Raw genomic sequence first — 23,945 nt, 5'->3', positions numbered from 1 at the left:
TATTAAGTATCATCAATGTTTTATTGCGGTTTCTATGACAAATGCTGATTTCTTTTAATGTAGACCTATTTAGATCTATATGTATGTGTTGTCATGTGGGTTTTTATACATGTTGACCTTCCAAACTCACCAGTTTGGTTTACGAGCATTCAAATCAGTATAGAATGTTGCATCTTTGAGTCTTGAATCGTCTGATTCGGAAATCTAATATTGGGGTTCCTATGACAAATGCTAATTTCTCTTAACGTAGACCTATTTAGATCTATATGTATGTGTTGGCTACTGGGTGTTTATACATGACCTATTTTTTAACATTCAAATCACTGTAGAATGTGCCTTCCTTGAATCTTTAAAGTGACAAATAATTTTTCTTGTGAATTGTATGATTGCGGTCGATCTCAGATTCTTGATTTGCTGCATTTTTTCAAATAAAGATTTTTCACGTAATTTGTAACTTCTAATGGTTTCTTACAGGTGTATTGTCAAATAAGCGATGTAACCTGCTACATTGACATTGAAATCAATGAGCTGCTGCTTTTGCTCAAAATGGGATTTTTTTTTCAGATTCTCTGGTATGCAGATGCATGGATAGTTTGTCATGATTTTGCCTTCCTTTCAATTATCTTTAACGTGAATGCTAACTAGGAGTCTATCACTTAGAGATAGGCATTTTGCGAAAACGTCTTACAAAATTCTCATGTATTGCAATGAGATTCTTGTAATGTTGTCGATCCAGTTTTGCAGGGCCACCTTCACTTCTGAGGCTGACTTGCTATGTTTCCGAGTCTTTGGGATGGGGGTACACATTTCTGGCAATGTCGATCCAGCAATCTGGATAAACTTTTTACCAAAATAATTACCATGTAAAATTGAAAGCATTGTGTATTGTATTTAACAAACCTGTAATTATTTTGATAAAAAGTGCATCCAGTATGCTGGATAGGCACGGGCTTCTGGGTCATCAAATTTTTACCTGCATTTCGAAGCGGTGTGAGATGGGTAATCATATATGATTTAAATTGCCAAAGTCTATTACATAACTTTTCAAATTTCTAATCAGATAGTTTAACATCAAGTAGTCTTAAAAAGGTAATCCAAAAACTGTAATATTCGACATTGAATTTTGAACCTTGAACAACAGTGACTTCAATATACGTAAACTGAGGGAAACATTGGCATGAGTACAAAATTGTAGACGTGAATAATTGATTTCTATATTATAAATGTATTATGAATATATTTTAGGATCCTTTTTTTTTTCAACATCACCATTAACATAGAGAAATTGGCATTAAATGTCAAAGAATGGACAATAAATGTTCAATGTTATTCATTTAAAATTGAGTTCGGGGGACGCATCAAAATACACATAATATTATAAATGTGAATATTTAATTATTATACTGTCAAATATCATGAAAATAATTGTTTGAAAAATTTCCCCATTTGTTTGCGAACTTTTTAAATTTTTTAAAAGTTTCTGCTTTGTGAAAGAAGTATCGATGGGGCATTCTAGGCTGAACTCAGCAATTCCCCAGCATATCATGGCCGTTCCTTCCATGTCACAACGATTCAAGAAAATAATGTTTTTATAGGGGCTATAGGGATTGCCAGTGCATTATACAGCATTCATGTTGACCCAGGTGGAAGGAGATGCATCATTATAGAACAACGGTTTTTTGTGGAGAAACAGGGGTTTCATGCTATTAGAGACTTCTCTTGACAACACCATGCTGCGGTCGACTTGCTAGCTCAATAGCACAATTGAAAATGAATCTATAGGTTTGAGGTGTACTAGAATGGTGAAAAACAATATATGTTTTGTATTCAAATAAATGAAATTTGCAAATCTATTCAGCTTGCTAAAATAAATAAAGATTTTGTAATTATAAAAATAGACATGAAAATTGCATGGAAATATGATCAAGAGAATAGACGTGAAATGGCATGAAAATGTGAGTAAATCTCACATCGATGGTTACCAAGGCATTTGTTGGGTGGCTCTTCTGAAATCTCTATTTAAAACTTTCATTGTTGCAACATTCAATCATCTTTTAGGTGGTTCTTCTAAATTCCCTATATAAATCTTGCATTGTTGCAACATTCAATCACGTTAATAATTGGAAAGCAAATTGTTTCCCATACAAGATTATAACTAGGACCTTCTATGGAGGTTATTTGACATTCTTTGAATAAATGAAATTAGCTTGCTAAAATAAATTGCACATATAAAATGACATGAAAATGTGATCAAGCGAATAGATGTGAAATGGTGCAAAAATGTGAGTGCATCACATATCAACTATTCTTGAGGCAATTAGGCGACTTTTGAATTCCTTATACAAAACTCAATTTTGCTACATATTTCTATCATGTTAACAATTAGGAAACAACTTGTTTCCCATACAAGATGATAACTAGTAGTTGGTTAAGAATGTTAGGAATATGGTGTCTCAATCTTGCATTTACATGAAGTTACCATTTTGAGAATAAATTGAATTGAAATTTTTGTCAAAGTTACGAAGTGGCTAAATAAGCATGTTGGTGCATTTTCATTGCAAGATAATATCTATATTTGAAGATATTAAATTTTTTGTTTTTTGAAGTTTTGAACAAAAGTTCTAAATTTAATTTTTAAGGTCTTATAGGCTCCAAAATGGCCCAAGGTGTTAGTAATTGGCGTAGCGGGTTATAGTTTGATAGAGCACGTCATGAGCTTTTCGATGCTTCTAATGGTTAGTCGATCAGACACTCAGTTTAAAAGTTATGGTTTTTGGAAGTTTGGTATCTTGAAATAGGAAATATAAAAATGTGTTGCACATAATGAATTGTAATAAGGAGTTACACGTGTTGGTGAGTGTTTTGACACATCATATGACATCTTCGATTTGAGATAAGTTGGGTGTTGCATTTTAGTTGGTTTTAGCTCATTGTTTTGTAATACCATTTGCCAATTTCATGCATTGTATATCTTATATATTAGGTGTGTGAGATGGAGTTGTGTGTAAGAGTCTTATAGCTATTGAGTTACCTTTGAATTTCTAGTTGGTGATATTTATCTGAAAAGTTTGCTTTACAGGTATGTTGTATTTTGTTGTTGATTTTTGAATAATATATTGGGTAGCTTTTAGAGGGGGTGTTTTTTTTAATTAAAGGATTTTTCCCACATAAATCATTGTGTTCTGGTATGGATGCTATCTATATTATTTCTATTTAATTTATGTTATTGTTGCAAAGGTTTGAAAAGTTTTTGCATTACCCCCATTTCAATATTAGTGTAGGAAGTTGTTCCACTACCTTAATTTCTTTTCAAGTGGTGTCAGAGTTTGATTACCTTTGGTTTCAGTTGTGAGTTTTTGGGCATTTTTGAACTAATCTAGGTTTGAGTGAAAGCTTGTGTAGATGTTTTGTGATTTTATTATAAAACTTTTTAGATGAAAGTTCATCAACGAGAATAGGGGTGAATTTTTTTAGAAAATTATGAAATATGGAAGTTGAAGATGAAGGATGTTGATAGATTGAGTTCTATTAGATGCTATTGATGAGAACATATTCAAACCTATAGATCTTACTGCGTTTGCTCAATATAATGTCATGGATCGCAAAGCCAAGGGTCTAACTAAATTGCATTTGGCAGACTCTTTTTTAATCAATGTTCTTGAAGAGTACTCTACACAGAAACTTTGGAAGAAACTTGGTGAGATGTATAAAGCCAAATCTTTAGTGAATAAGATTTTCTTGAGGAAAAAATTGTATTCCTTGAGGATGGAAGAGTGGATGAATTAAAAACAACCTATAAGCATTCAATATGTTGGTGGCTCAATTGACATATATTGGTGTTAAGATGGATGTGGAGGAGAAATGCCAAATTTTGTTTTTTGCTGGATTTGTGGGATTCTCTTGTTATGGTCGTTAGTAGTAGTTTTGTTATTTTGAAGATTGATGATGTGGTGGATTCTTTGTTTTATGAAGAGATGAGGAGGAAGGTACCATCAATGCCAAAGAGGCGCTAAGTGTTTGCAAAAGACCTAAGGGAAAATGTAAGAAGAACGAGAAGTGTAATAAATCCAAGTCCAAGAGGAGATCTAAATCTCTTGGAAAGTGCAAAGTTATTTGTTGGAATTGTGGCAAACTTGGACACTCGTCAGGTTTCACAACACACCCCATTTATTCCTTAAGAAATGGGACCCATCATTTTTTGCAGATTAAAAGTAAGTTTGATGCAAATGCAATGACAACCGGTGAAAGGCGAAACAAAATATTGAATCACTCCGCAACCCAGAAAGCTAGTTCATATTAGAAGACAGTCGGATGACGAAAGGAGATTAAAAGAAAAGTAAATTGGAAAAGAGTAGTAGTCACTCCGCAATCCACATGCTGCAATTCATTGAAACAATTTCGTACACCGTGGGCGTTGGAAAGAGTCGCAAAGTTAGTCACCTAAAAGTCACATGGAATAAAATGATCTTTTGCCTAATAACCACGGAAGGATGGAACGTCTATATTTGCAGGTTGCAAAGAGAAACAAAACATGGTGGTAGTTTAAGTTTGAAAATAATTAAAACCTAATATCCTTTACATCCCGCCATTCCATGTTTTAAGCGCAAAACACTTTTTATCGCATTTTAAGGGAGTTTTGATCGCATTTTATAACGAATCAAAGAGCAATTAAAGTACATACCAACCCGAACTTTGAAAATTAACAAACCAAATAGAAATGAATGGATAAGTGATTCTAAGACAATCTTGGGAAACAAATGCTACAATTGCCCGCAAAACTTGATCGGTCGAAGTTACAACCAAAAAGTGATAGAATTAAAAAGCCTAAACCTGTGAACGTACACACGTCCGGACCCAAAAGATACATTCAAACATAAAAGATAGGTCGAACTAAAAGATTTCCTTTTTGAATCTCCCACCTGTCATTAATGATTTTACAGGTCACGTTCTGTGATTTTCTCAGCCTTAAGTCGTAAATTATGCATTCTCACACTAATTAAATGGCAGAATCGCAACGGTAAAGAGTTAAAGAAACAAGATTTTAAAACGTTGGAATCGAAGCTTAAAATATATGAAGGAAGAAGAATTCTCGCCACCCAACAATGTTTTCATCTCAGTCTGAAGGTGATTCGTTACTCCAAATAGGTATGTATTGAAAACCCCTAATTTCAGAATGTGTTCAATGTTTCTACAGGTAAGAATGTCATGTGGTGTACTGTGTAAACGTAACAGGTAAAGTAGTTTTTAGAATTTTTGCAAAATAGTGATTGTCTACTCTCATTAGGGACATTATAAGAGGTACGCATGGGTTCGAGGAAAGTAGACTTCAAAAGGGAATTTGAGTGGAAGTTGCCGCAATTAGTTCCAATAGGGTGCTCTATTTTGGACACACATCTTGGAGATTACAAGCTGGAAGACCTCATAGAGAGAGCTAATGAACCGTTTGCCACTGAGGAGATGAAAAATCTTGGGAATAGTGGGCTGCTTAAGGCATCAAGGTTCCTTGAAGCGGTTGAGGTGCAAGAATTGGTGCAACAGTGTTTGTGGAATTACATCGTAGAGCAGCAGGTTGTAGTCAAGGTTGGCCAATTGTATCCTGACTTGACTCTGGAAGGTATTGCAAAGGTCTTTGAAATTGATAGACCTAGGACGGTTATTATCATGACTATGGAGAAGTCAGCTGAAGATTTTACGAGGTCAAAAAGTATGTGCGAAAGAGTTACTAAAGAAGACTGGATAAAGAGAAAGAAGGGCCGATTGATATCTAAGCTGCCCAAGCTCTTGGTTAGAATTGACTTTCATCCAGATATCTAAGGGGCGGTCACTTTGCTGAGTTGGGTGACATGGCTGAAGGTTAGTGGACTTTTTGAAGGATGGATTTTCTCCTTCGTGCAAGTCATTAAGGTCTTTTTAACTAGGCATAGTTCATTAGTGACTCAATTTGCAAATATGTAGTGGAACTAGCCACTAATATCTAAATGGCATTCGACATAACTTATGCCTATATAGTTAAGGTCAATATTCAAGGTTTGAATACAATAGGAGTAGGAAATTACGGATGAGTAGGTGAAGATTACTAAAAATGGTAATTTGAACACAAAGAATAATTTGAAATTGGAAAGGATGCAATTGATAATGTTGTCTATCTATCTATAATGTAGATGCAAAAGATCAAATCCGAGTGTACATCAAGATGTGAATTTAAGTTAACCTTGGCGGGAAGGTTGGTGAGGGCCCGAGACAAAGACCATCAAAAGATGATGCGTGATTTTATTGAAGTGTATGTGTGTGCTGTGTGTGTGTAGAAAAGAAAAGAAAAACAGAAACAAAGAGCACAAAAAAGGAGTGAAGGACAACACAAAAAGAAAAATATGCTTAGTAGCAGAACAAGGCAAAACAAAGTGGGGCAGAGAGAAGAGTAGTGTAAACTAGAATTCAGAACGGAAAACAAAGACCAAAGAGCAGAGAGCTGTAGTAGAGAAAAGAGGATAGAGATCCGAGAACAATGATTGAGAGGAGGAACATATAGCAGAGAGTAGAGGACAAAGCTTGTGAGCAGATAAGAGCTCAATCATTCTCAAGTATAGAGAACACAGTGAGTTACAAAATATCATTTGTAACAAGGTATTTCATTTGTAATTGTAATTTACTTTTGTTGTAATCATCTGAGTGGGAGCTCAGATTAAGGGTTAGTGCTCCTTTGTGTAGGTACCCATGAACTTTAGGGGTTGGTGCTCCTTTGGGTTGGTGCCCATAAACTTTGTAATCAAAATATTTTTTTTATTGTGAGGCTAGATTGGAGCAGTAGACTCTAGCAACATTTCTCACTGAGGTTTTTCCCCATCGTGGGTTTTTTCTCGTATATATTGTGTTATGTGTTTGCCTTGTCTTGTGTGAGTGAATGTGTTTATTATCTCTGCTTATAGTTTCTTGATTTTTGTTATTAAAGCTTTGTTTATTTAGACGGTTAAAGTATTTTACCATTGATTCACCCCCCTCTCAGTGGTCCATTTGTGTTCCTTCAGGAGATAGTACCAAAGATTGACTTTGAGGCGGATGCTGACTCTTGCTCTTGATGGTCTAGGTTTCGATATTCTACCTCAGATAGTTGAGGATGAGGAAGAAGTATTACAACCTAGTTACACAACTAGTCAAGTTGAAGATCATCCAATTTCAAAACCATACAAGAATCAACCTGAGATATTATCATTGGATGTGGTGAGTGAACTTATTCTGAGAGCTAGCTAGAGGTGGAGAAAAGAGTACAAGACATATTGAAGAGAAGGGGGTATACAATTACAAACTCTAAGATACCAGAAAATAAAATGAAAGATAAAGATTATGATAATTTCTTGGTTAATAAGAGGAGTATAGATGTAGCCAAGGTTGCAGATTCAACATCCATGATAGATGACCCATAAACTTATATAGCAGGGGTTGAGGTTGTCACGACTGATCTAGATTTGAATCAAATGGGTAGGAGCAAAATTTCAGAGCCACAAGATCAGACCAACTATAATTTTCTTAGTGAAGCCTCTACTTCTAGGTAGCCAGTTAGTCAACTTGTGATTACACAAACTACGTAGGTGCTTAGGGCCATACCAATAATCACATCTTAGCCTGATGTCAATTTGTTTTCTTCTCCCCCTTTTTTGATCAATGCAATGAGTGGAATAATGGGGATGATTCCTCATGATAAAGAAAATGATGATTCTAATATGTTAAAAATGTATCAAGAAGCGAGTCAAGTGTTCTCAAATTACTTAGCCCAAGAACAAGTAAGAACAATGCAAATTGACAAAGGAAAGGCTTCACAGATGCATGAAGAAGTAGAGGAGTTAATACATCAAGGGGTACATAAATCAAGGCCACCCCCCTAGACGAGATATTAGATGTTGAACAAGGCGGCTTCACAGATACTGAAGACAGGGAGTCATAAGGATTCCTAGATACATAAATAGAAATATATATAGAGACAAATACCGAACCAAGAAGCAAAGGACCCCTAGCCCTGTCAATAGTAGTCAAAAGACAAATGGGTGGAGGGAATAATGTTATTGCTAAAGAGGTTCAATAAAAGAATCCTAAGGATAAGTCTGCAGAACTATCTGAGCACCAAGAGCAAGAAGTCTTGTTGACCTCTGACCAACAACAAGAGGAAATAGGATAAAATTTCTCATAAAGTAGAGAAGAGACATTAAAGCAAGAAGATCTCCCGTAGAAGGATGTTGAGGAGGGAAAAATAGAAGAAGTCTCAAGACTAGAAGAGCTTGTGACTCGATCTATAGATATCACTCAGTCTCTTGGGGAAGAGAAGGTAGTTAGTGAAATAAGGAAGGATACAAAGGAAATCCATAACATGGGCCCAAAGTCAACAAATGAGTCCAGACATGAAGATTAGGTTAAGGAGTTAGAAAAGTATAACCCGTAGGAGAATGTTAAGAAAAAACAAATAGCATAATAAAGTTCAAAACAAGCATTTGAATGGATACGACAACAAATGCAACCAAATGATAAGGTATAATTAGTGTCATTGGATTTTAATGGCTTATTAAGAAATCCTTAAGTAGTGAAGAAAAGAAAAAAATCCAAGATCAAATATGCTACTCGACTTGATGTGAAGGGAAACCATGAACTGCACATTGCAAAACCAATAATAGATAAGGACCCACATGATATTACAATAGAAGATTACTGAGTCACTACTATAAACTTGGGAAAGCCTTCTAGGTTTGATGACGTGAGGGTTGCTAAAGAAGGGTTGGAAATGATGGAGGATAGGCTCCGTATAGACTAAAAGAAGTTGTAGGAACAAAAGCATCATATTGACAAATTAATTCAGTTCATTAAAGGATTGTTCAACCTAGACAAATGGCACAAGAAATATCGCCACATCCAGTGTTAATGCCAAATGAGGAAGTGGATACTATGACCTTTTTGAAGTGCAGGCTATGGCCATGGATGAATGTGTGCAAGACATTTGAGCTAAAGTAAAGGGAACATTGCAAAAGGCAGTAACGAGGTCCTTATCGTTAGCACAATATTTGGACAATGTAAGTTGCAACAAAGGTGCAAAGAAACACTAGAAAAGTTAGAAATAAAATTGTGGAGGTTGGAAGAAATGGAAAAGATGACAATAAGTGCCTTAGTGACTAATGGAATATTATCTGAAGAACGAATTCCGAAAATGGAGGCTTGGAAAATACAAGAGGAATGACAACTGAACAAATTGAATGAATACTTGACTAAGGTAAAAAGGATGCTTGAAACCATGGATGTTTCGAGAGCGCAAGACAAGATGATCATTGAAATCATCATGGAGCAATTAATCAAAGATGCCATGTGAGGTAGTGATGAAGGATTGGTAAAAGAATTTGAAGGATGTTGGAATGAGGAGTTAACATATCCAAAAAAGGTTACAAGCTCTCAATTCATGAGGGATCTAACTCAAATGGAGTATACCATGAAAGAGTATGAAGGTATTACCGAGTCAAGAGACATGGAAATAGTTGAAATGGAGCATTCATATAATCCCAAAAGATCAACTAATCTCTGGTAGAAGGCTTTGAAAATGAAGAGATGCTAAAGGCTATATTTAGTTTTGAAAGGTTCATGCTGCAAAATAAAGATTAAAAGGTTTGTAGGTTCCTAACAAGAAAGTGGTAATCCAAAGATAAAGTATTAGGAATGCTCAAAACGACTGCGACCCACAAATGATAGTTAACGGAGAATGACTTGAAGACTATTGTTGACTTAGTCAACTTTATTTGTTATTTTGTTGTTTATGCTTGCTAGTTGGCAAAAGTTTTTTGTATTCGAGGCAACTCAAAAACCTGTTGCCTATAAAAGGTATTCACTTGTTATTTTGAAAATATTAGAAATTGTAAAATCAGAGGAGCTAAGAAAACTCACCGCTTTCTTTAGTTCTGTCTCTTGATTTCTTTTTGATAGCGGACTTCAAACTTATAATTTAATTGCAAATTATTGAGTTGAGAAGACTTGAGGTCATTTTGTTGGACAAATTTGACAATGTGCTTCTATTAATACATGAATACATAAGTCTACACAGGCGAATTCTCTGATGTGTTATGTCATTTCATTTGTTTATGGCTGTCTAGCTCTAAAAGATAACACGAATTTGCATTTAATTGTGAATTATCCTAGTGAAATATGAATTCGTTGTCTTTTTCAATTCAAATTTTCAAGATTTGTATTCTTTGAAAATTGTGATGTAGAGTTAGGTTCCCTTCACTCAATCTTTTAAAGTTTCTTTGAAAGAAAGGTGTATAAATCGAAATACCAAAAGATAAACATAACTTACAACTTAATTTGCGTATTTTAGTTAATTATTGATGTTTATTCAAAGAAAACATATAGTTCCTGTTTGTGAAAATTGTATTAAACAACAAACCCAAAGTGAAATGAGTAGGTTAAGAGATAACCATCCCGAGCCTTGGAATCGAGTTTCCCTTGATTTTTCAAGAAAGATAGGTTTTATTGCTAAGAATTATATCTAGTTGAAGTGTGACTACAATCCACGTCAACAGACACTTCCATAATGAGTTCAAAGAAGAAAAAGGAGAAGAAAAAAAAGAAATTTGATTTTGATTTCGAGTTTGTGAAGGAAGATGATGCGTTCATTGCAACTTTGGCCACTCATGCAGGTAACGATGGATGGTTAATTGACTTAGGTGCATCTTTTCATATGACCTCTAATAGAGATTAGTCTTTTGAACATGAAAAATTTAATGGAGCTCGAGTGATGGTTCTCATTTAGATATTGTTGAGCATAGTAAAGTTAGAATTAGGTTTTTTGGTGGTGGAATAAAAATGATTAATGGTGTGTTTCATATCCCTAGACTATCTTGAAATTTCTTATTTGTGAGCAAACAAATATATGAGACTATGAAGGTAGTCTTTTTTTATGTAGGATGCAAAATGATTAGAGGTGCTATGTCAATTAGTAGATGTGTCAGATTTGGCACACTATATAAGCTGAACTCATACATTGTTGAGTGTATTAGTACTTTTGTGAAAAATAAATATGTGAATACTTTGTTAGAAGAGGTGAAGGTTTCACCTTTAGTAGATGGTCATGGCTTTTGGGTACTTAAGAGTGTTTTATTCTTCTGAATCAAAGTTACTTGTAGATAAGACTATGTTATGGCACTAGAGACTTGACCACATTGAAGAAAAGGGTCTAAGTTGTTGAAGATTTGAATGAGTGTAATATTGATTTTTATTTGTGTGGGCATTGTATTTATGAAAAACAAAATCATGTTTTGTTTTAATTGAATTCTCATAAATCTTGTGGTGTGTTGGATCTTATTCATTTTGATGTGTTTGATCCTGTAATTGTTCCTTCCATTGCAAAATCCACATATTATGTTTGATTTATTGATGATTATAGTAGAAGGATGCGTGGATATTTCTAAAGAGTAAATATGAAGTTTTAAGTTGATTTAAAGAATTTAAAGAAATGGTTGAATTGTAGATTGACAAGAGAATAAAATGTTTGAAGATTGATAATGTGGGTGAATTTTTCTCTAATTATTTTGATAGATTTTGTAAAGACCATGAAATTCATAGAAAAAAGACAACTCTCTTTTCTTCTTAGCATAATGTACTTGCATAAAGGATGGACAAGATGCTAATGGAGAAGGCTAGGAGTGTGATGAGTGGTGTTGGTCTAGAACATTTTTTTTGGCCTGAGGCTGTTGACACTACTTGCTACTTGGTTAAGAGGTCTTCTACATCAGCTCTTGTTGGTAAAACACCTATGGAGAAATGGTTAGGGCATAAGTCTTCATTGAGACATCTTAGAGATTTTAGTTGTGAGGCATATGCACATGTGTCGAAGGAAAAACAAACAAAGTTGGAGAATAAGGCTATGAAATGTATCTTCATCGGATATAATTATGGTGTGGAAGGTTACAAGCTTTGGGACCCTATTGCATAAAAGGTGATATATAGTAGAAGCATTATTTTTAGAGAGACTAACCCTCGGTTACATTGTAGCTAGAACAAACTAAATAGATAGATGTGATTCAACTTCCTTCTACATCTGAGAGAGTTGAATCAAGACCATCGAAAAGACAAGAAATTGAGGAGAGCTTATCTAACTCTAAATCTTTATAAGAGGAGGAAGAAACTCCAACTCAACTTGTTCAAAGGTTTACAAGGCATAGACAATCGCTAGAAAGGCATTTAATAATGATTGTAAATATTTTTTTGCTTTTAATACTAACATAGATGAACCTACATCTGTAAATGAAGCATTAGGTATGAATGATGCACAATCGAGGAAGATTTATTGATGAAGAAATGACAACTTTGAAAAACATAATACACGGTATGTTGTACCATTACTTGAAGAACGAAAACTTGCTGGTTGCAAATGAGTATTTAAGAAAAATATTGGTTTAGATGGAGGTATTGAGAAGTATAAAGCGAGGGTGGTTGTTAAAGTCCACTCTAAGGTTGAGGGTGTTGATTATGTGAGATATTTTTCCCTATTGTAAAAATAATATCTATTATATTTTTTCTTTATATTGCTGGTACTTATGATTAGAGGTTGAGAAAATGGATGTGAAAATTTCTTTCATTCATGGTGATTTGGAGGAGGATATTTATATGACACAACTAGAGTACTATATGGTAAAGATAAAAGTAATTTGGTTTGTAAATTGAAGAAATCTTTGTATGGCCTCAACCAGAGTCCTAGGATGTGGTACCAAAAATTTGATACATATGTGTTGAGTTTGGGATTTAAGTGCTCAAAATCATATCAATGTATTTATTATAAATTTGATGGTGATTATTTTATATACATTGCATTAGATATTGATGATATGTTATTGAATCATAAAGGGAGAGGAATGATTTTAGAACTAAAGTCGCAACTTGTCGCTAAATTTAAAATGAAAGATCTTGGTGTAACTAAAAACATTCTTGGGATGGAAATCAAAAGATATGGAGTGAATATAAATCTATGGCTAGGCCAAAGTAAATAGGTAAACTCAGTTTTACAAAGGTTCAACATGCAAGATTGTAGACCATTATATGTGTAATGGTGAAAATTAGTGTTAGGATTAAATTAAGATAATAAAACCATTGAATGACCTAATTAACCATTACATTAGGGAGGAGAGGAATCTAATAGATCTAGCCTTGAAAGACAAAGATTTTGATTAGATTCCTAGTTCCCTTTTTGATAGGGCTTTCTCCTCAAATTGAATTGAATTGGATTGTTGAAGATTATGGCAAAATAGGTGATTATTGAAGCAATCTATTAGAAATCGTGAGCTATAGATGTTGCACAGAGCCACCAACCTGGATATAAGTAAAATAATATGTTTCAGATATGTTCCTAGAAGTTCAACTTGATTTTTCTGGACCAGGTAGTATCAATTTTCCACGGTCCCCCAAATCGCTCGCTATTGAAAACTAACCCTGTTAGTCTTTGTTAATTCTGTCGGCCTTCAGAACACAAGTTTGTACCTATTTCCTGCACATAGAAAGAAAGAGGAAATTGTTGAGAATAGGGATTTTCCTAAGTCAAACCCCGGAGTAGGAAATAACCTTGAATGAAATAATGCAAATGCTAAATAGATATACCTCAGATCTGCAATTGTTGATGATGATTCTTTGCTCTTTGAATGTAATCACAAATGTTGTATGTAATGGCATGAAAAACACATGAACATGAAAAAACCTAATCACACACACATGCTTGCACAAGATTGATGTAATTTTTCCCCACAATGCTTGAATGATGAATATGTAGCCTTGAAGATCTTTGAGAATGCTTGATAACGAATGCTTCACAGATTCACAAATATTAGATTGCTTGTAGACGGAGACTTAGATCTAAAATGAGTGTACAGTATTTTCTTGATCAGTCACCACATATCAACAATCTCCCACTTGGAGACCGATCAGGCTCCACACCAAACAATCTCCCACTCAGAGATTGACCCTGAACGAAACTGCTAAATATGCAACTCCCACTAGATAAAACTCCTGGATTTGGTTGTTCCTTAATTCCATAATTTTTAGTCAAGAAGGCCAAGAGAAACTGAGCAGGAAATCAAATTCTCTCATGGGACTACCTTTGTGAACATATCTGCAGGATTATCACTTGTATGAATCTTCTCAAGCCATAACTGGCCATCCTCCAAAACAGACCGTATGAAGTGGTACTTGAGTTGAATGTGTTTTGTCCTCGAATGAAGAGAAAAAATATTTGCAAGATGAATGACACTTTGGCTATCAGTATACAATGAGCTAGCCTCCTGCATTTGGACCAACTACTCCAGAAAATGTTGTAACCAAATCATCTCCTTGCTAGCTTCAGTGGCAGCTACATACTCAGCTTCAGTGATTGAAAGCTCAACAACCTTTTGCAGTCTAGAAATCCAACTACCTGCAGTTTGTTGGAATTTTTGATGATGATGTTGTGATTGTCATTGATGGACACACACTTGCTTTGAGATCACTTTTTGTATGTATGAGTTATGCTCAACCGGTATTTGTTTCAACTGGTATTATGTATTATAGTCTTTAGACTATCGGTGTTTTGCAGAAAGTGTTTATCGATCTCAAGCAGTATGAAAACTCAAGCGGTATGAAGACCTCAAGCGGTTTGAGGATCCCAAAATGGTATGACGGAACAAAGCGGTTCTTATCATTTTTCCTAGTCTTCATTTTGACAAACCGGTAATTGTTAAAATGTGTGAACCAGTAATCGGTTAAACATATGAACCAGTATTACTCTGTGATGAGTTACCAACCGGTATTTTTGTGATGAGTTATCATCCACCAACACTTTGGCGGTGATTCAGTGCCATGTTACCAAATGTGTCTAGATGCACTGAACCTAGGAACTTGCAATGTAATCCTATTGGACCGACATGAAATCAGATTCCTTTATAAGGACATCATGTCTAGGGTTTTAGTTTGTTGGTATTTTGGTATAGTTTTGTCATTGATGTCAACACCTACTAAAACACTAGCACTTTGGAGATCCAGCAACATTCACCGACAAGCAAGTAACTATTGCACAGTTACTGGTATATGGTTCACCGACAGGATATAATGATCACCGGCACTTGAAATGATATGGAAGACATTTGGTAATATCAAAGACGTCGTATGGACATCTTATCTTAATGAATTAATCATTGGTATATTCATATTTGCATATTTGCTTTTATCGGCAAATAGGTCCAGGGTTACCTAGGGTTACACCGACATGTTTATCTTTTCCAAATCAGCATGACACGCTATGAAAATGATTAATTATTGTTGTAAATGAATTAAGCCGACATGTTCAATCGGTTATTGCATCAGATATTATATTATTTGTAAAATATTTTTATTGTAATATCTTGTAGAGCTGACCTACTAAAATTGGTCTTAGGTTATGGTATAAAGGTAAGATCTTATTTGTAAGATCAAGTGTGGAATGCGAAAAAGAATTGTGTGAAGGTATATGTGAGATTAAGCAGTGCAATACACACATACATCATTTGAAGGTGAAGTTAAGTTTTTGTGAAAGCATATAAACATTACACTGGTATTGAATCCAGCATATGAAGATGCTATTTTGTGTAGTACATTCTTATTGGATTTAACCATCCAACTGTAGTTAGTGTGACTCCCATTTTGTGATTGAGCAGTGAACTCTAGGTTGTTGGCCTTTCTGCATGTGCAGACCCCATTTATGTACACTTACTATCTGCAGTAGTATCATCTGATTGTGGGTAAGGTTTCCCACCGTGGTTTTTCCCCTTACAGGGTTTCCACGTACAAATATTGGTGTCATGTGTTGTGGATGATTTTGTGTTTATGTTTCATGCATTAATCTTTACCGGTATAGCAATTAACTATTAAAACTATCTACCGACATACTTAACTGGTTTACCGGTATTTCAGGAAGGACAGTCCTAAACTTGATGGAACCAACTATGGCATATGGAAGATCAAAATGGAGACACATCTAAATTGCATTGGTAAAGATGTCTGGGAAGTTACAAAGAAAGGTTACACTGCTGCTATACCTGGTCAGCCCAGTCCAACTACCTTGGCTAAAGATGAGGAAAATGATTGCAAAGCAAGAGAAGCACTTTTGAGTGCATTATCAGATCAACAAATCATGGGATTATCAGATAGGTCTGCTGCTAAAGCTATTTGGGATCATTTGGAAACACTGAATGAAGGAGATTCCATAGTCAAAATTGCAAAACTTGAAAGCTTCCGGGTCAGGTATGAACATCTAAAAATGGAAGAAGATGAAAGGATTTCTGCTTTTATGGAAAGAGTAAATGAAATTGTTTTGGGTATTAAATGTTGTGGAGGAACCTTAAGTGAGGATGAAATTGTTTCAAAAATCTTAAGAGGATTGCCACCGGCATATAAAATGAAGGTTACTGCTATAAATGAGTTAAGAACAATGCCTAATACATCAATAACTAGGGATACATTGATTGGGAAACTTTTAGCTTTTGAAATTGAAGAATTTGGTTCTGTTGCTACTATAAAGACAGATTTAGCCTTTAAAGCATCAACATCATCTACTCCATCATTTGACAAATATGATTGGAAAGCCTTTTATGCAAGATAACTTGAAGAAAGTAGGAAAGAAAATGAAGAACTTGAAGAACTTGAAGCACTATTTGCAAGGAAAATGCCTAAAGGTCCAATTGGAAGTAAGTATGAAGGTAAAGAACCCTTTAAATGTTTTAACTGCAATAAGATTGGTCATATGGCTTCGAGATGCCCTGATAGACATGCTAGACTAAGAGAAGAAGCTAGAAGGACATACAAGCCTAATCCTGAATATCAGAGATACAGATTTAAGAAGAACAAAGACAAATCTTGTTACATTGCTGATGAAGGTGTGACTGATGATTTTGATGAGGATTCGACAAACAATGGATGGGTTTTTGTTGCTATAACAAAAGATCAACCGACACCTATTGTTCAACCGGTAGAACAAGCCCTAGCAGCTAAAGTAGAAGTAAAGGATGAATGAATCATTGACTCAGGATGCTCACACCATATGACAGAAGACAAAGGTAAATTCTTGAACTTTCAAGAATACAATGGAGGTTTAGTAAGATTTGGAGATGACAAAGCCTGTTTAATCAAAGGTAAGGGTACAATATCTCTTAATGGTAAGTATAACACTGACAATGTTTACTATGTTGAAGGATTAAAACATAATCTTTTAAGTGTTGGTCAATTAGTTGAGAAATGATTTCAGTTACAATTTAAAAGTGGAAAATGCAAAATCATGAATAGAACTGGTTTGGAAATTGCAACCGGTAATCAGATTAGAGGTAATATCTTTCATTTGAATAACAATGATAAGACATGCTTGATTGCACATATAGATGAAAGTTGGTTATGGCATAAGAGACTCTCTCATGTAAACTTTGATTGCATGGTAAAGATCAGTACTACTAAGGTAGTTAGAGATCTACCTAAAATTGTCAAACCTCAGAATACAATATGTAAGGAATGTCAATTTGGAGAACAAGTTAGAGCTAGTTTCAAAAGTATTCCAGAAAAATCCATTAATGCTCTTGATTTGATTCACACTGATTTATGTGGTCCAGCTAGAACTAAAAGCTTACAAGGTGATAGGTATTTCATGCTAATCATTGATGACTATTCTAGAATGTGTTGGGTTACTTTTCTCAGAGAAAAATCAGAAGCACTTGGAAAGTTCAAACTATTCAAAGCAATGGTTGAAAATGAAACCGGTAAGAAAATCAAATGCTTAAGATCAGATCAAGGAGGAGAATTCACATCTAAGGACTTTAATACATTCTATGAAGTAAATGGAATAAGAAGACAACTATCAGCACCTTAGACACCACAGCAGAATGGAATTGTTGAAAGGAAAAACAAAACTATCTTGGATGCAACAAGAAGTATGTTATCAGAAGAAAATTTACCACATGTGTATTGGAGAGAAGCAGTCAGCACAACGGTCTATACATTCAACAAAGTTCACATCAAAGGTGAAACTGGTAAGACCCCTCATGAACTATGGTTTGGTAATACTCCCACTCTTAAATATTTCAGAATTTTTGGAAGTAAATGTTATATTAGAAGAGATGAGTATATTGGCAAATTTGATCCTAGAAGTGATGAAGGAATATTTCTTGGTTATTCATCTAAGAGCAAGGCATATAGATGTTTTAACAAGAGATTGCAGAAAATTGTTGAGAGTACAAATGGAAAAATTGATGAACAATTCAGAGGAACTTCAAGGTATATAGACTCTGAACCGGCAACATAAATTTTGTCAAATGAATCTACACCAAATACACTGGTACAGAATGAAGATCCAGTTACCCCGATACCATCTGAGGATTCCACAATAATTGAAGAAAAATAGCAAACAAAGACACCCCGGTATGTAAGATTGAATCATTCTAAAGATCAGATAATTGGAAATAAATTTAAAGGAGTTATGACAAGAGGATGATTGGCAAATGAAGAGGTACGTCTTATTTCTCAAATAGAACCATCATCTGTTAATGAGGCATGTGAAGATAAATTTTGGATTAAAGCTATGGAAGAAGAATTAGAACAAATTGAGAAAAATAACACTTGGACATTAGTTCCCGAGCTAAAGATAAAAATGTAATTGGAACCAAATGGGTATTCAGAAACAAACTTAATGAAGATGGTAAGGTTGTTAGAAATAAAGCAAGACTAGTATGTAAGGGATATTCACAGAAAGAAGGAGTTGATTACAATGAAACCTTTGCACCGGTAGCTAGAATTGAGGCAGTTCGATTATTCTTGGCTTTTGCAGCACACAAGAACTACAAAGTTTATCAAATGGATATTAAATGTGCATTTCTGAATGAAGATCTTGAAGAGGAAGTATACATTGAACAACCTGATGGATTTTCTTTGACAGATGACAATGATATGGTTTGCAGTCTAAGGAAAGCTCTGTATGGATTAAAACAAGCTCCAAGAGCTTGGTATGCAAGATTGGATAAGTATCTTTTAAAGATTGGTTTTACTAAAAGAAATGCAGACAACAATTTATATTACAAAATAACTAATGATGACATCTTGATTATAGAAGTATTTGTTGATGATATAATCTTTGGAGGAGAAGATGGTTTATGTAAGAAATTTTCTACTAAAATGCAACAAGAATTTGAAATGTCTATGATTGGAGAAATAAAATTCTTTTTAGGATTACAGATTTCATAGACTGACAAAGGTATATTCTTGAGTCAATCCAAATACTTGAAAGAGTTACTAAAGAAATTTGGGATGGAGAACTCTAAACCGGTAAGCACACCTATGACTACAAATGACAAATTATCTCAAAGGGATGAATCTACACCTGTTAATCCAACTAGATACAAATCTATGATATGAGGTTTACTAAATTTAACACAAACCAGACCTGATATTATGAATGCAGTATGTATTGTTTCTAGATTTCAAAGTATTCCTAGAGAAAATCATGAATCAACAGTAAAAGGGATTTTCCGGTACTTACAAGGCACTATAAATTTTGGATTATGGTATCCTAGAGATAAAAACTTTGAATTATGTGCATACACAGATGCAAATTGGGCAGAAGATGTGGATGATAGAAAAAGCACCATTGACGGAGCATTCTTTCTTGGAAACAAACTAGTTTCTTGGTTGAGTAAGAAACAGAGTTGTACATCTTTATCAACAACAAAATCAGAATATGTTGCAGCAGCAACCAACTGTACACAGGTACTATGGCTTAAGCAAATGTTGAAAGACATAAAGGTAAAATGCAAGGAACCTATTACCATATATTGTGATAACATTGCAGCAATTGATATATCTAAGAATCCAGTACTACATTCTAAAACAAAACATGTTTCTATCAAACTAAATTTTCTAAGGGAAAAAGTTGAAGAAAAGGAGATAAAACTGGTTTATGTGAACACTAAAGAACAACTTGCAGATATTTTTACAAAACCTTTTCCTAAGGAGACTTTTGAATATCTCAGAGATCAGCTTGGAGTCATACCACCACTGGTAGAGACTTAGACAGTTGATGATTGTCATCAATCGGCAGAATTAAAAGACAAATCTTTTACTCCGGTCTTTGATGAGGAAGCTACTTCTTAGGGGGAGTAGTTGGTATACTGAATTGATTGGTATTTTGTATATGAACTTGGTTTTGTTATAACTTTGGCATTTGATGTCAAAGGGGGAGAGATATATGGAAAAACACATTATCTCTCTTGGAGAGATTGGTATGGAAACTTTGGATAACACATGTTTCTCCCAGGGGGAGAGATTGTTGTTTGGGAGAGACTATTACTCTCTGTATTCTGGTTATGATCTTTTTAGAGATTGTTGGTTTTTGGCATTTCTGTTTTGGCACTTTGATGGTTTTTCCATCTTGTGTTGCCATCAATGCCAAAGGGGGAGATTGTTGGTATTTTGGTATAGTTTTGTCATTAATGTCAACACCTACTAAAACACTAGCACTTTGGAGATCCAGCAGCATTCATCGACAAGCAAGTAACTATTGCACAATTACTGATATATGGTTGATCGGCAGGATATAATGATCACCGACACTTTAAATGATATGGAAGACATTTGGTAATATCAAAGACATCGTATGTACATCTTATCTTAATGAATTAATCATTGGTATATTCATATTTACATATTTGCTTTTATCGACAAATAGGTTCAGGGTTACCTAGGGTTACAACGACAGGTTTATCTTTTCCAGATCAGCATGGCACACTATGAAAATGATTAATTATTGTTGTAAATGAATTAAGCCGACATGTTCAATCGGTTATTGCATCAGATATTATATTATTTGTAAAATGTTTTTATTGTAATATCTTGTAGAGCCGACCTACTAAAATTGGTCTTAGGTTATGGTATAAAGGTAAGATCTTATTTGTAAGATCAAGTGTGGAATGCGAAAAAGAATTGTGTGAAGGTATATGCGAGATTAAGCAGTGCAATACATGCAGACATCATTTGAAGGTGAAGTTAGGTTTTTGTGAAAGCATATCAACATTACACCAGTACTGAATCTAGCATATGAAGATGCTATTTTGTGCAATACATTCTTATTGGATTTAACCATCCAACTGTAGTCAGTGTGACTCCTATTTTGTGATTGAGTAGTGAGCTCTAGGCTGTTGGCCTTTCTACATGTGCAGACCCCATTTATGTACACTTACTATCTACAGTAGTATCATCTGATTGTGGGTAAGGTTTCCCACCGTGGTTTTTCCTCTTACAGGGTTTCCATGTATAAATATTGGTTTCATGTGTTGTGGATGACTTTGTGTTTATGTTTCATGCATTAATCTTTACCGGTATAGCAATTAACTGTTAAAACTGTCTACCGACATACTTAACTGGTTTACCAGTGTTAAGCATTAAGTTGGTTAAGTTATTTTTGGTTTGAATTTATTTGACAACTGATTCACCCCCCCCTCTCGGTTGTCTCTGGGACCTAACATAGTTGTTGTTAGGGTTTAAGGTGGTTGATCAGGTTTTTGTATGTGCAATCATAGTAGAGAAGATTAGGTCTATGTGAAGAAACAAAGTGTGGAGATATTGAAGACTGAAGTAATGCTGAATGTGCATTAACAATGAGCCATCAAGGATCTAACCAAGCATACCATGCTAGTATCTAGATCACTCACTTGTTGATTACTCACTTCTTCGACAAGTCTGAAACCTTTAACCAGGTAGGCCTGGAAAAGCCTTTGTAAATCCTCTAACAAGGTGGTTCACAACTGTGGATCTAAAATCCTCTCACAAGGTAGTCTTTAACATGACTTATCTCCTAACAAAGATCTAGATTCCTAACACGATATGTTCTAGTGAAGAACATTGTATGACCTTAATCGGTCTGACCTTAACCAGTCTGGTTACTATTATGCAGATAGTTACTTGTGAGTTTCATCTCACCATGGTTTTTCCCATTTGGGTTTCCACATCAAAATCTCTTGTGTTATGGTGATTGTGCTCTTGTGGGTGAATGCTTTATTTACTGTTTGGTTTGCATTTGTCTTAACCGGTTTGTTAGTAAATCTGCTATACTAGTTAACTGCTAAACTATTTAAGTGTTTGAGTTCAGTAATTTTTGGTATATTAATTCACCCCCCCTCTTAGTATTCATCAATTGGTATCAGAGCCAACCTTTCTATAAGTCCAACCACTTGGAAGGAGATATGGGGGAATACACTGTGAGGGAGCTTACTCACCATCTCACTCATACTGAGAAAGCCTTTGATGAACTCAAGGTCAAATATAAAGCCTCTCTGGCAAAAAGAAGAGAGCATGCTAAGAAACTGATGGAGCTTACTGAAAATAGTTCTTCTGATGAAGCAGACATGGAAGCCCTAGTTGAAGAAGTTGAAAAACTGAATGAGTCTAATGCCAATCTGAGAAGGGAACTAGAAGGACCGACTATCCGAATGTGTCAGGAGCTTGAGAACTGGAGGAAAGTTGAAGATCTGGTAAAAGACAAAGATCATGAGATCTCCAAACTGAAGCAAGCAATCAATGCACTTACCACTCATCTACAATAATGTAAAGTGGAAAAAGAAGAAATGCAAGGTGAACTAAACATGGCTATATTTGAGAATGCAACCTTGAAGGAATCCAATGCTACTATTTCCAAGGAACTCATCGAGTCAAAGGAAATACTTGCCAAATTCAATAAGAGTACTGTTAAGCTAGAACAAAAGCTTGAATCAACAAAACTAGTAAAGAATACCATCGGACTTGGTTTTTCTGGTTATGAGGAAGGTGAGACCTCTGGAACAAAAGATGGAGCATCAAAGAAGCAATCGACACCAAAAGATAAAGGTAAGCAAAATTTTAAACCTATTTGCTTTAATTGTCTCAAGGAAGGACATGCTGCTAATATATGTAAAAATAAGGCTTACAATAATTTTCCTTACTTTCTAAGCAATAAACCTAGATCCAATAGATTCAATGGTAACTGTTATGCATGCAACAAGTTTGGACATAGAGCATTTGAATGCAAGTCTGTTATACACAACACTGGAAGATATCCTCAAAGGAGTCAAGGAGTTTTTCTTGAATCCTCTATGAATCGGAATCCAAACCGGTATAATGCCTATGACTATCAGTCAGGTGGTGGTGGCTATCAAGAGACAACCAGTTGGAGAGCAACCTATTTGATTTGCCATGGTAGCGGTCACACTGCTGCAATATGCAGGAGGAAGAATGGTAGAATGAGCAATGGACCATGGAGAGCACTTGGAATAGTATGCTATCACTGCAACAAACTGGGTCACACAACTAGAATTTGCAGGATGAGAAAGAACATATCAGATGATATACCGGTCACTTCGGAAGGAAAGATTGATGTTGAAACTATTCAAGCAAATATGAAGACAACATGGAAGAAGAAACCTGAAGAAGTGTCACAAGAAGAACCGGTTTCTGCACCTAGTGTGGAAATCTCTAAACCGACAAACTAAGCTACAAAAAAACTTAGGGGGAACAAATCGGTGAAATGTTTCGAACCCCGGTTTACACCAGTAAAAGACCTTAACCGGTATGTGTTACCTATCAATCTGCAGAAGACCGAAGATGGTAAAAGGAAAAAATAGGGTTTATAACCTAATGGTGGAGCATTTATTATGGTAGGTGAAGAATTTGTTTAAAAGGGATTTTCAAGTCATTTTCACATCATTTTGCGAGTGAAGAAATTTTCAAGTGCAGAGCGACCAAAGGCAATTCGGCTTGTGATTCAATGTGAATTGAAATCTAGTAGAAGAATTCTGAGATATTTGCAACCTATTAGTGAAGAACACTAAGTGGAATTCTAAATGACCAAAGTGGTGTGTTGCTAGCTACAGTGTCAAAGCCCTAAATCTTGATTCGCGAAGGTATTTTTTGAGTTT

The 23,945-nt window shown here is 35.0% G+C and overlaps 1 protein-coding gene across 2 annotated transcripts in view; it reads left to right on the top strand.

Moving 5' to 3' along the window:
- LOC131067154 (pentatricopeptide repeat-containing protein At1g05670, mitochondrial) overlaps window positions 1-1,250 on the top strand; it is a 56,577-nt gene extending 55,327 nt beyond the window's left edge. The window contains exons 3-4 of one of the 2 annotated variants that reach the window (XM_058002097.2): window positions 475-572; window positions 737-1,246. The gene's annotated coding sequence lies outside the window, so the exon portion shown is untranslated. Of the gene's footprint in view, window positions 1-474 lie in introns of both variants that reach the window. The other variant, XM_058002096.2, reaches the window with a different exon arrangement.
- The last annotated feature ends 22,695 nt before the right edge of the window (window positions 1,251-23,945 follow it).

Source organism: Cryptomeria japonica, chromosome 11, assembly GCF_030272615.1.
Source record: "Cryptomeria japonica chromosome 11, Sugi_1.0, whole genome shotgun sequence".
NCBI classification, from domain to species: Eukaryota; Viridiplantae; Streptophyta; class Pinopsida; order Cupressales; family Cupressaceae; genus Cryptomeria; species Cryptomeria japonica.
The sequence above is the reverse complement of the archived record's forward strand: the minus strand, read 5'-3'. Positions and strand labels throughout refer to the sequence as shown.